The sequence below is a fragment of the Elephas maximus genome, chromosome 17 (genome assembly GCF_024166365.1).
Source record: "Elephas maximus indicus isolate mEleMax1 chromosome 17, mEleMax1 primary haplotype, whole genome shotgun sequence".
Lineage (NCBI taxonomy): Eukaryota > Metazoa > Chordata > Mammalia > Proboscidea > Elephantidae > Elephas > Elephas maximus.
In genome coordinates, this window is record NC_064835.1 from 27,538,382 (window position 1) to 27,547,293 (window position 8,912).

Sequence of the window (8,912 nt, forward strand, 5' to 3'; positions counted from 1 at the left end):
TGGGTGTACAGGAATGCTAAAGAAAGTACTTCAGAGGTCTACTACAGTGAAATAAGTGGTCTCAGGAGGGACATTAGAAAGAAGTAAGGATTAGGAACTATTGGAAATCTAGGAATAACAATGCAATTGATGGCCCATAAGTCCTGTACAAACTTCCAGCCCCAGTTATTTGGTTTCTCAACAGGGAAAACAGGAGTATTGCAAGGGGTGGTACAAGGAATAATTAATCCTTTAGCAAGGAAATCTTGGATAATAGGGGCAAGCCCTTCTTTGGATTCTTATTTCAAAGGATATTAGGAAGTTTTAGGTAACAGCTTAGAGGTATCAATCTGGATCTTATTTGGGTCTATTGATAGTACCCGGTCAACATCTGTAGAGATAGAAGACCATAAAATTTCTGGTACAGAGGAAAGAGTCTAAAAGAGAAGCAGCAGAAAGATGGCATTCTTGCAGAGGCAGTTAAGTGCCTGCAGGTAACAAAAAGCCTCCTTCTTATCTGATTCAAAATCTGTTTGCTTATGGGTGCCTAGCAAATACAGTAAGAGCTCCCCTTTATCAGTATATTGCAAATGGCAATTCCATTTAGATAGAAGATTTCACCTCATAGATTAAGTGGAGTATTAGAGCTAAGTAAAAATGAGTGCATGTCTTCAATAGAGCCCAAAGAAATAGGGACTAGTTGGGAATGAGCCAGGGTATGTACTTGGTTAGCTACCCCCACAACTTTGGAACTCTGGGTACTCCGGGGCAGAGGCCCTGTAAACATAAGGGATTTACTGCTGATAGGGCAATGCCATTATCAATAAAAAATTTACAAGGTTCTCCATTTACTTGCAAAACTGTTTCTCCTTGAGGATTTAAAGTCTCTGTCATTTCCTTGGAGCCTTTTCATTTCTGCTCAGATTTGGTTCCACCTGATGACAGGTTGTTCAACTTATTTTTTTAATTTTATGCAATCTTTCGTAAAATGCCCAGGTTTTTTACAGTAATGGCAAGTGCCAGGTTTAGTACTTCCAAAGGGACTAAATTTACTTTGGTAAGGGAACTGTAGTCATAGCAACTCATAGCAACCCTATAGGACAGAGCAGAACTGCCCCATAGAATTTCCAAGGAGCACCTGGTGGATTCGAACTGTTGACCTTTCACTTAGCAGCCACTGCACTTAACCACTACACCACCAAGGCAAGACTGGCTTGAGGATCTTTTTATCAGCATGTTCTAACCAGAATTGGGCATTGCCAGGGCTGATTAGCATATGGACTAATTGATATAGGTCTGGCAATCCAGGCTGGTATGCTTCAAGAAGGATTTTAAATTCTTTAGCAAATTTATAAGGGTCCTTATGCAAATGTGGAAAATGTTTAACAAAGCTATGCAATTCAGTGTGAATCCAAGGAATAAAGGACACACCAGGTTCACTGGTAGTTTCCCTAGTGCTAACTCTGGACCTTGGTGTGGGATGGAGCTTGAGAGGCATCTCAGGGATAGTTCTTAACCTTTCAGAAGGTTATTCAGGAAAAAAGTGAATTCAGAAAGGGTGTTAGTAGGAGAATAAGAAGACAAAGATGGGTATAAAGAAGAACCAGCCCACGGAGGAGCAGAGGGATTAAGGGTCTGAGGAACAAAAGTAGGTGGCTGACATTCCATTTCTTTTTGTCTCTTTGTTAATTTGGAAACAGTGTCTTGCATTGAGGCCATTTGACTTTTGATGCCTTTTAGAGGCTTCCATATACCAATAAAAACAGGCATCCCATTGTGGTTGTCAAATTTGGGAGCCCTTTTTTTCTAATTGACTGCACAAGAAAACTAGTTTGTTCAGGTCAAAAGAGCCCAATATCGGCCACTGATTTTCTAAGCTGTCTTTAGTAAAAGTATGCCGGCTCTCCAAAAACAAGCAGGAGCAAGGACCAAAGAGCTTGTTCATGTGGGTGGCTGGAGTGCCTGAAGGTGGTCCCATCAATTCCTCAGAACTGGCATTCCCCTTCGTACTAAAACAGTGAGCTGCATGTGCTATAAAACCAGAATGTGAACCAAAGCCTGAACGTGCAGATACCTGAATGTGCGGTGAAACCTGAATGTACACTAAAGAAGACAAGTGAGCTCGAACTTAATGGGCTGTGACCTTGATTCTTCCAGAGTCTTTAAGATTCTAGAAAGAGTTTGCTGCAGGGTGGGACTAGCGTTTTGCTTTAACCAATATGTAATTTCAGTATGTGAACTTTGGCTTGCAGCCGGCAGGTAGCCTAGTATTCTTGCTCAGTTCATGATCTGGCTTATCCTGTCATGGGAGTCTTTAACCACTTTTGCAGCTGGTAACCACCCATCGGCTTTTACTGATCCATCTGTGCCCAAGTTTTGTCTTGCAGCTTCTAAGACCCAGGAGAATCATAGTAACAGGCTCACCAAATTCAATTTGGCAACGAACTCGTCCAAACATTCAGAGTATGAACTGAAAATGAAACTACAAAAGGAAAGAAATTCAACAATAAATCTCAAAGAGCATCTGTGCAAGGAAGTGGAGCTCGACTAGAGAGACTATTTATCTCTGACTACTTCTGGGATTCTGTTGAGACAGAAGGGCTGAAGGGGCCCACACCTGTACTGAAACTCTGCGTCCTTGATGTCCCAGGGGCCGCCAAAGATAATTTGCCTTCGAATCCCACATATCTGGCACCAAGAAATGTCCTAGAGTAAGAACACGTACTCTGTTAAAATAAAAGTAAAGAGATTTATTAAAGGTTCAAGGCAGTTTGAACCAGAGGGATGCTTAGTCCACCACAGTGAAACTAAATGCTCTGAGGTAGTGGAGTTAGAAAGGCATATTTATTTGGTTAAATCAGCAACTTCAGGTACAATTTTCTGACTGGAAGTTATAAAATTAGGGTAGTAGGAGGCAGGACAACTCGAAGCGGGGCTGTTAATATTACTGGCCTAAAGTATATATGTGGGCTCCCTAGATTGGTTAGTCTTCTAAATTACCGAAGTACGTGACTAAACTGGGGTTTACAGAGTGGTCACAGGGAAATTACAAGACACTCTTTCTGAGACCATTCTGTTAAGATAGTATCTTTAGCAAACATTCCCTGAGAATTGCTCACGCAGGAGATTTCTGATCAGGGACTTGTGCCGAGACATTTTTCTCACATCCTTAGCTTAACTGCAGAGAAAAATATTTCCTTAGTTGCATGATTAAGTTTGTTTTAAGGTTAATGGTTACTGGGGAAACAAATACAGGTTTAAAATGGAGCTGGGGCTCAGACCGAGTCAGTCATTTTGATAGTCAAGCACCTCAATTTTGGGGCTCTCACACAATGGAAAATAGTGACTGGAGGGCATTAAGGAGGTTTCTGGGGAGCTGATAAAATTCTATTTCTTGATCTGGATATTGATTACATGGTTTTGTTCATTTCATTAAATCGTACCTAGCTGTTCACTTATGATTTGCGTACTTTTCTTTTTTAAAATAAAAAGTTTATTTTAAAAAAGAGTCTTTTGAGAAGGGAAAGTTTTGACATGTCGTGGGGTTGTTAGCCAATGTCATAAAACAATATGTGTTCTGTTTAATGAGAAGCTAGTTTGTTCTATAAACCTTCATCTAAAGTTCAATTGAAAAATAAAAAAGAGTCTTAAGAGATATATTAACCAAATATAATATATAGGGACCTTGTTAGGGTCCTGATTCAAATAAACCAACTCGAAAAACCTTTTATGAGTCTATTGGGGAAATTTCAACAGTATCTGGACACTTAATGGTATCAGGAAATCAGTGCTTATTTTTAAGTGAAAAATATATAGTTTTAAATGTGATGGTATTGTGGTTATATTTTTAAAAGATTTTTTTATGACATATACATATATGAACACATATATACTGATGTTTCTAGATTTAAAAAAGTGATGTCTAGGAACTTCAAAATTAGCTGGGGGAGAGGAGGTGAAGGGGACTAACATGGAACAAAGCTGGCCATGAGTTAATTGTTGAAGCTGGGTGACGGGTACATGGGGGTATATTTACACTAGTTTCTATACGTTTGCATATATTTGAAATTTTCAGTAATAAAAAGATATGTGCATATGTGTAACTAAGACTAAATCCAACAAAAGATATGTACGATTTTTATAGACAAAACTATAAAACTTTATTCAAAGACAGATTATTTTAAAAATCTGAAGACATAACCCAGATCTGAACAGAGAAATAACACATTCCTCGATAGGATGGCTCAAAATTGAAAGATATCAATTTTCCTTAAATTGATGTATAAATTCAATGAGATTCTAACCAAATTTGCAAAATAATTTTTTGTGGAACTTGAAAACGATCCTAACTTCATATGGTAGGCCTAAAGGCCCAAAATAGCCAAAACAATTCTGAGAACTAGGATGAAAACCTGGTTTCATGTTACCATGACACATTACATAAAGTCAAGGCACCTAAAACACTGTGACAGTGGCACACAGACAAGTAGACCAGTGGAATAGAAGAGCAGACCCAGACATAGATCCATGCAGTTATAAGAACTTTATAAATGACAGCTTTACATGTAGTTTTATGATTTAGTGGGTAAATGATTTCACAGATGGTGTTGGAACAAAGGATTATCAAATTGGAAAATAATAAAACTAGATCTATTATGTAACATATATATATAATTTTATAATAAAATAGCATATGTTTGAATATACAAATGCTCAGACTGACTACACTAGAATACATGATAAAGCACAGTAATTAGATGTTTGTACCTACACTTAGGATCACAATGAATGCAAAAGCAGACTGATGAAGGTGTGTTGTACTGGCAACTTGAATACCATGAGCTGTGCTGCCTTTAGTTACATGATTTTCTAGAGTGGTGAACAACTCTTCTTAAAGTTCCAAGCCACAACTAAGTATAATTTCCCTTCATTTAGAATACAGTAGTATTCCTGGAAGTTCTACTATATGAAACTATAACAACAACAACAACAAAATACATTGTTTATACGGAAAATGGAGTTACATCTAGGCTCAGAGAATTATAAACAGATTTTTCACCTAAACAAGTATTCTGTGGAATATTCAAAAGTTATACAGGATGCAGGATAAATCTTCATTGTGAAGGACTGTCCCATGCATTGCAGAACATCTAGCATCCCCAGGCCCTGCTGTGTCAACCCCAGTCATGCCTCCCATCACAATAATAACTAAATATGCCCTCATAATATAAGAGGCAGCCATTTGAACAGAACAAGGGGATACCGCACGGTTTATAACCAAGAAAGGTGTGCATCAGGGTTGTATCCTTTCACCATACTTACTCGATCTGTATGCTGGACAAATAATCCCAGAAGCTGGACTATATGAAGAAGAACAGGGCATCAGAATTGGAGGGAGACTCATGAACAACCTGTGTTATGCAGACGACACAACCTTGCTTGCTAAGAGTGAAGAGGACTTGAAGCACTTATTGATGAAGATCAAGGACTACAGCCTTCAGTGAGGATTATACCTTAACAAAGAAAATAAAAATCCTCACAACTAGACCAATGAGCAACATCATGAGGAAGGAGAAAAGATTGAAGTTGTGACGAATTTGATTTTACTTCGATCCGCAATCAACACCCATGGAAGCAGCAGACAAGAAATCAAACAATGCAATTGCATTGGGCAAATCTGCTGCAACAGACCTCTTTAAAGTGTTGAAAAGCAAAGATGTCACCTTGAAGACCAAGGTGTGTCTGACCTAAATCATGGTGTTTTCTATTATCTCATATGCGTGTGAAAGCATAAGGAAGGCCAAAGAAGAACTGACGCCTTTGAATTATGGTGTTGGCGAAGAATATTGAATATACAAGGAACTGCTAAAAGATCGAACAAATCTGTCTTGGAAGAAGTACAGACAGAATGCTCCTTAGAAGCAATGATGGTGAGACTACGTCTCATACTTTGGACATGTTATCAGGGGAGATCAATCCCTGGAGAAGGATATCATGCTTGATAAAGCAAGGGTCGGCAAAACAGAGGAAGACCCTCAACGAAATGGACTGACACAGTGGCTGCAACAACGGGCTCAAGCATAACCACGATTATGAGGATGGTGCAGGACAGGGCAGTGTTTCCTTCTGTTCTACATACGGTTGCAAGGAGTTGGGACTGACTCGATGGCACCTAACAACAACATGCCCTCATAAATTCTAAAATGCCCCCAAAGGGAAGTACCACACCCTTGGGGAACTACTGCTCTAGAAAAACTCTTTCACAGAGAGGCATGTACAAGGATGTGCATTACAGCTTTGTTCACAATAGCAAAAAATCAGGAAAAAAAATATCCATCGATAAGGGTGTATACAATATGATATACTCATAACGAATACCTGAGGAGTCCCTGAGTGGCACACGTGGTTAAGGAGTGAACTGCTCACAGCCTTGAAAACCCTATGGCGCAGTTCTACTCTGCATACAACGGGTCACCATGAGTCGGACAGCAACTTAAGGGGAACTGGGAGACTGCTAGGCCTGAATTCACCAAAGAGTCTTGGGTGAAGCCAGATCGCATTCTCGCACCCCTTCTCCTGGGCGGTTCTATGATTTGAAATCGCTGCAGTGACTCGGTCTTTCTCAGCTACATCACCAGGGGCTCCTAGCGCAGCTGCCTGCGGACATACTAGTTAACTAGCCGCTCTCTCCAGCCATGCAGGGGATTCAAGCTGGCGACAAGAAATATTCCAAGTCTAATCTACAGCATGTTCACCCAATAACTGAATAAAGATTAGACCTTCACTTATAAGATGTTTGAATCAGGCACTGACATCTGACCTCCTTAAGAGCAGGAAAAAACGGTCTTTCCTTCCCTGCCTCCAGTTAAGTATTGATTGGCCGCCGATAGTAAGGTGGTGAGGCTGGTCTGTGAGGTCCGCGCACAGCCACCCGCCCACAGTTCTTCCAGCCTGGGCAGCCCGACCCTCCGCCATCCTTCTCCCTCCCCAGCGGCCCCACTATCTTTACCTCCGCCCCATCACCTGGCTTCCCTTCTCCCCGGACCTCTACTCACGCTTTTCAGTCAGGTCTGTTCCAGCCCACGGGGGGGGGGGGTTGCCTCTACTTACGGCGAATCACAAGTGGGCTTTCATCAACAACAATCCGGATTCGCTAATCAGCGCCGCTCTTTCAATGCCGAGCTTCCCCCTCATTAGCTTACACCCACTTCGGCTCCAGGCAACGCCAAGCGTGATGGGCGGGCACGTCGCAGTCCGTTCCGTCCGCTGATTGGTCGATGACGACCCGGCCTCAGGTTCAATTGGACCGCGACGGTAGCGGGCTTCCCCGCGCCCCACTCCCTCGTCAATCATATTAGCCCCTTGCTAACTCACTCGATCATTGGTCAGTCTAGCCTGGGGGCGGGTTGTTGGGCGGAGGGGAAAGGCATCTCGCACCTCCCCCGGCGTTACCATGGAGATGGCAGTGCCTGGTGGTGAAGTCGAAGGGACAGGGAAAGAGCTTCCTCTCCGTCCACCGGCCATCTCGAGGTCCGCAGTCCAGACATTGGTGCCTGTTTCCGAGTCTTGTAAACTCTTCAGTTACCTACCCAATGGCTGAGAGTGAGACACGGTACTTTCTGTGCAAGTCAAATCAGGCTTCAAAAAGGGGGCAGGCCCAGTCATCAGGAGTCCCTAACAACCCTCCATGGAAACCCTGGTGGTGTAGTGGTTAAGTGCTATGGCTGCTAACCAAAGGGTCGGCAGTTCGAATCCTCCAGGCGCTCCTTGGAAACTCTGGGGCAGTTCTACCCTGTCCTGTAGGGTCGCTATGAGTCGGAATCGACTCGACGGCACTGGGTTTGGTTTTTGGTTTGAACAACCCTCTTCGCAGGAACCGAGTTCGAAGCACTAGTTGTAATACCATAGTGCATTTATCCTCATCTCACCGTATTTTATTTGACGTTATTCTTATGACATAAACTGAAGTAAGGATTAAGTATTATTCTATCCGCAGGACAGACTGGGCAAGAGGCCTGGAGTCAATCTGTAGCCACACCCCCAGGGAGCTGGAATTGGAGCTGGTCCATGAATTTAGCAGACTGGTCTTACCTAACTGCAAACCAGAATTTGCCATGATTTTGTTCAGAGGCCTGTTAGACCAAAAGATCAATAAATCAGGCCAAGGAGCTGCATACTCGACTACTGTATCAGGAAGGGAGAAGAGACAAAAAACAATACCAAGTTGACACCTGCAGTATTTGAATATTTGACCTTAGACAAAATTCTGAAATATCATGAAGCCAACTATTCAGTGACTGAATCCCTGATTTTGGGAATACCCCAAAACAACCAAACCCACTGCCGTCCAGTCATTTCCAACTCATAGCGACCCTATAGGACAGAGTAGAACTGCCCCATAGAGTTTCCAAGGAGCGCCTGGAGGATTAGAACTGCCAACCTTTTGGTTAACAGCCGTAGTACTTAACCACTAAGCCACTGGGTTTGCTTTGGGAATACAGTTCCTTTAATTTGTGGAGAATCATAGCTTTATGTGTGAAATGGAAGAAAATGGTTGCGTTCTATTGAATACGTGTCTCAAATTCATTCTACTTTCAGTGCCTCATTTGCAGTTACATAAACTATCCCAAAATTTCTTACATGTTTAACAACTTTGCCTGACTTGGCCCAGTAAGGAGCTCTGTGGTTAAGAAAATCATTATTTTGATTAACTCATTTTATTACAATTCAGTGTTAACTGTAGATAAGCACTGTTAAGGACTGAGGATACAAAAGACATATGATGTGACTCCTGCCTTTATAGACTGTGGTTTTGTAATGTTAGGTCAACAAAACATGAAACACGAGCAGCTCAAGATGGTGGCTTAGTCACATAACTGTGCTGTCCCCCTACAGCAAAGAACCAAGAAACCAAGTGAAACAGATACAGATGA

The 8,912-nt window shown here is 41.9% G+C and overlaps 1 protein-coding gene across 2 annotated transcripts in view; it reads right to left on the minus strand.

Annotated features, from left to right (window-relative positions):
- TMEM218 (transmembrane protein 218) overlaps nucleotides 1-7,168 on the minus strand; it is a 41,423-nt gene extending 34,255 nt beyond the window's left edge. The window contains exon 1 of one of the 2 annotated variants that reach the window (XM_049856725.1): nucleotides 7,090-7,168. The gene's annotated coding sequence lies outside the window, so the exon portion shown is untranslated. Of the gene's footprint in view, nucleotides 1-7,034; nucleotides 7,052-7,089 lie in introns of those variants that run through there. The other variant, XM_049856726.1, reaches the window with a different exon arrangement.
- Between the last annotated feature and the right edge of the window lie 1,744 nt (nucleotides 7,169-8,912).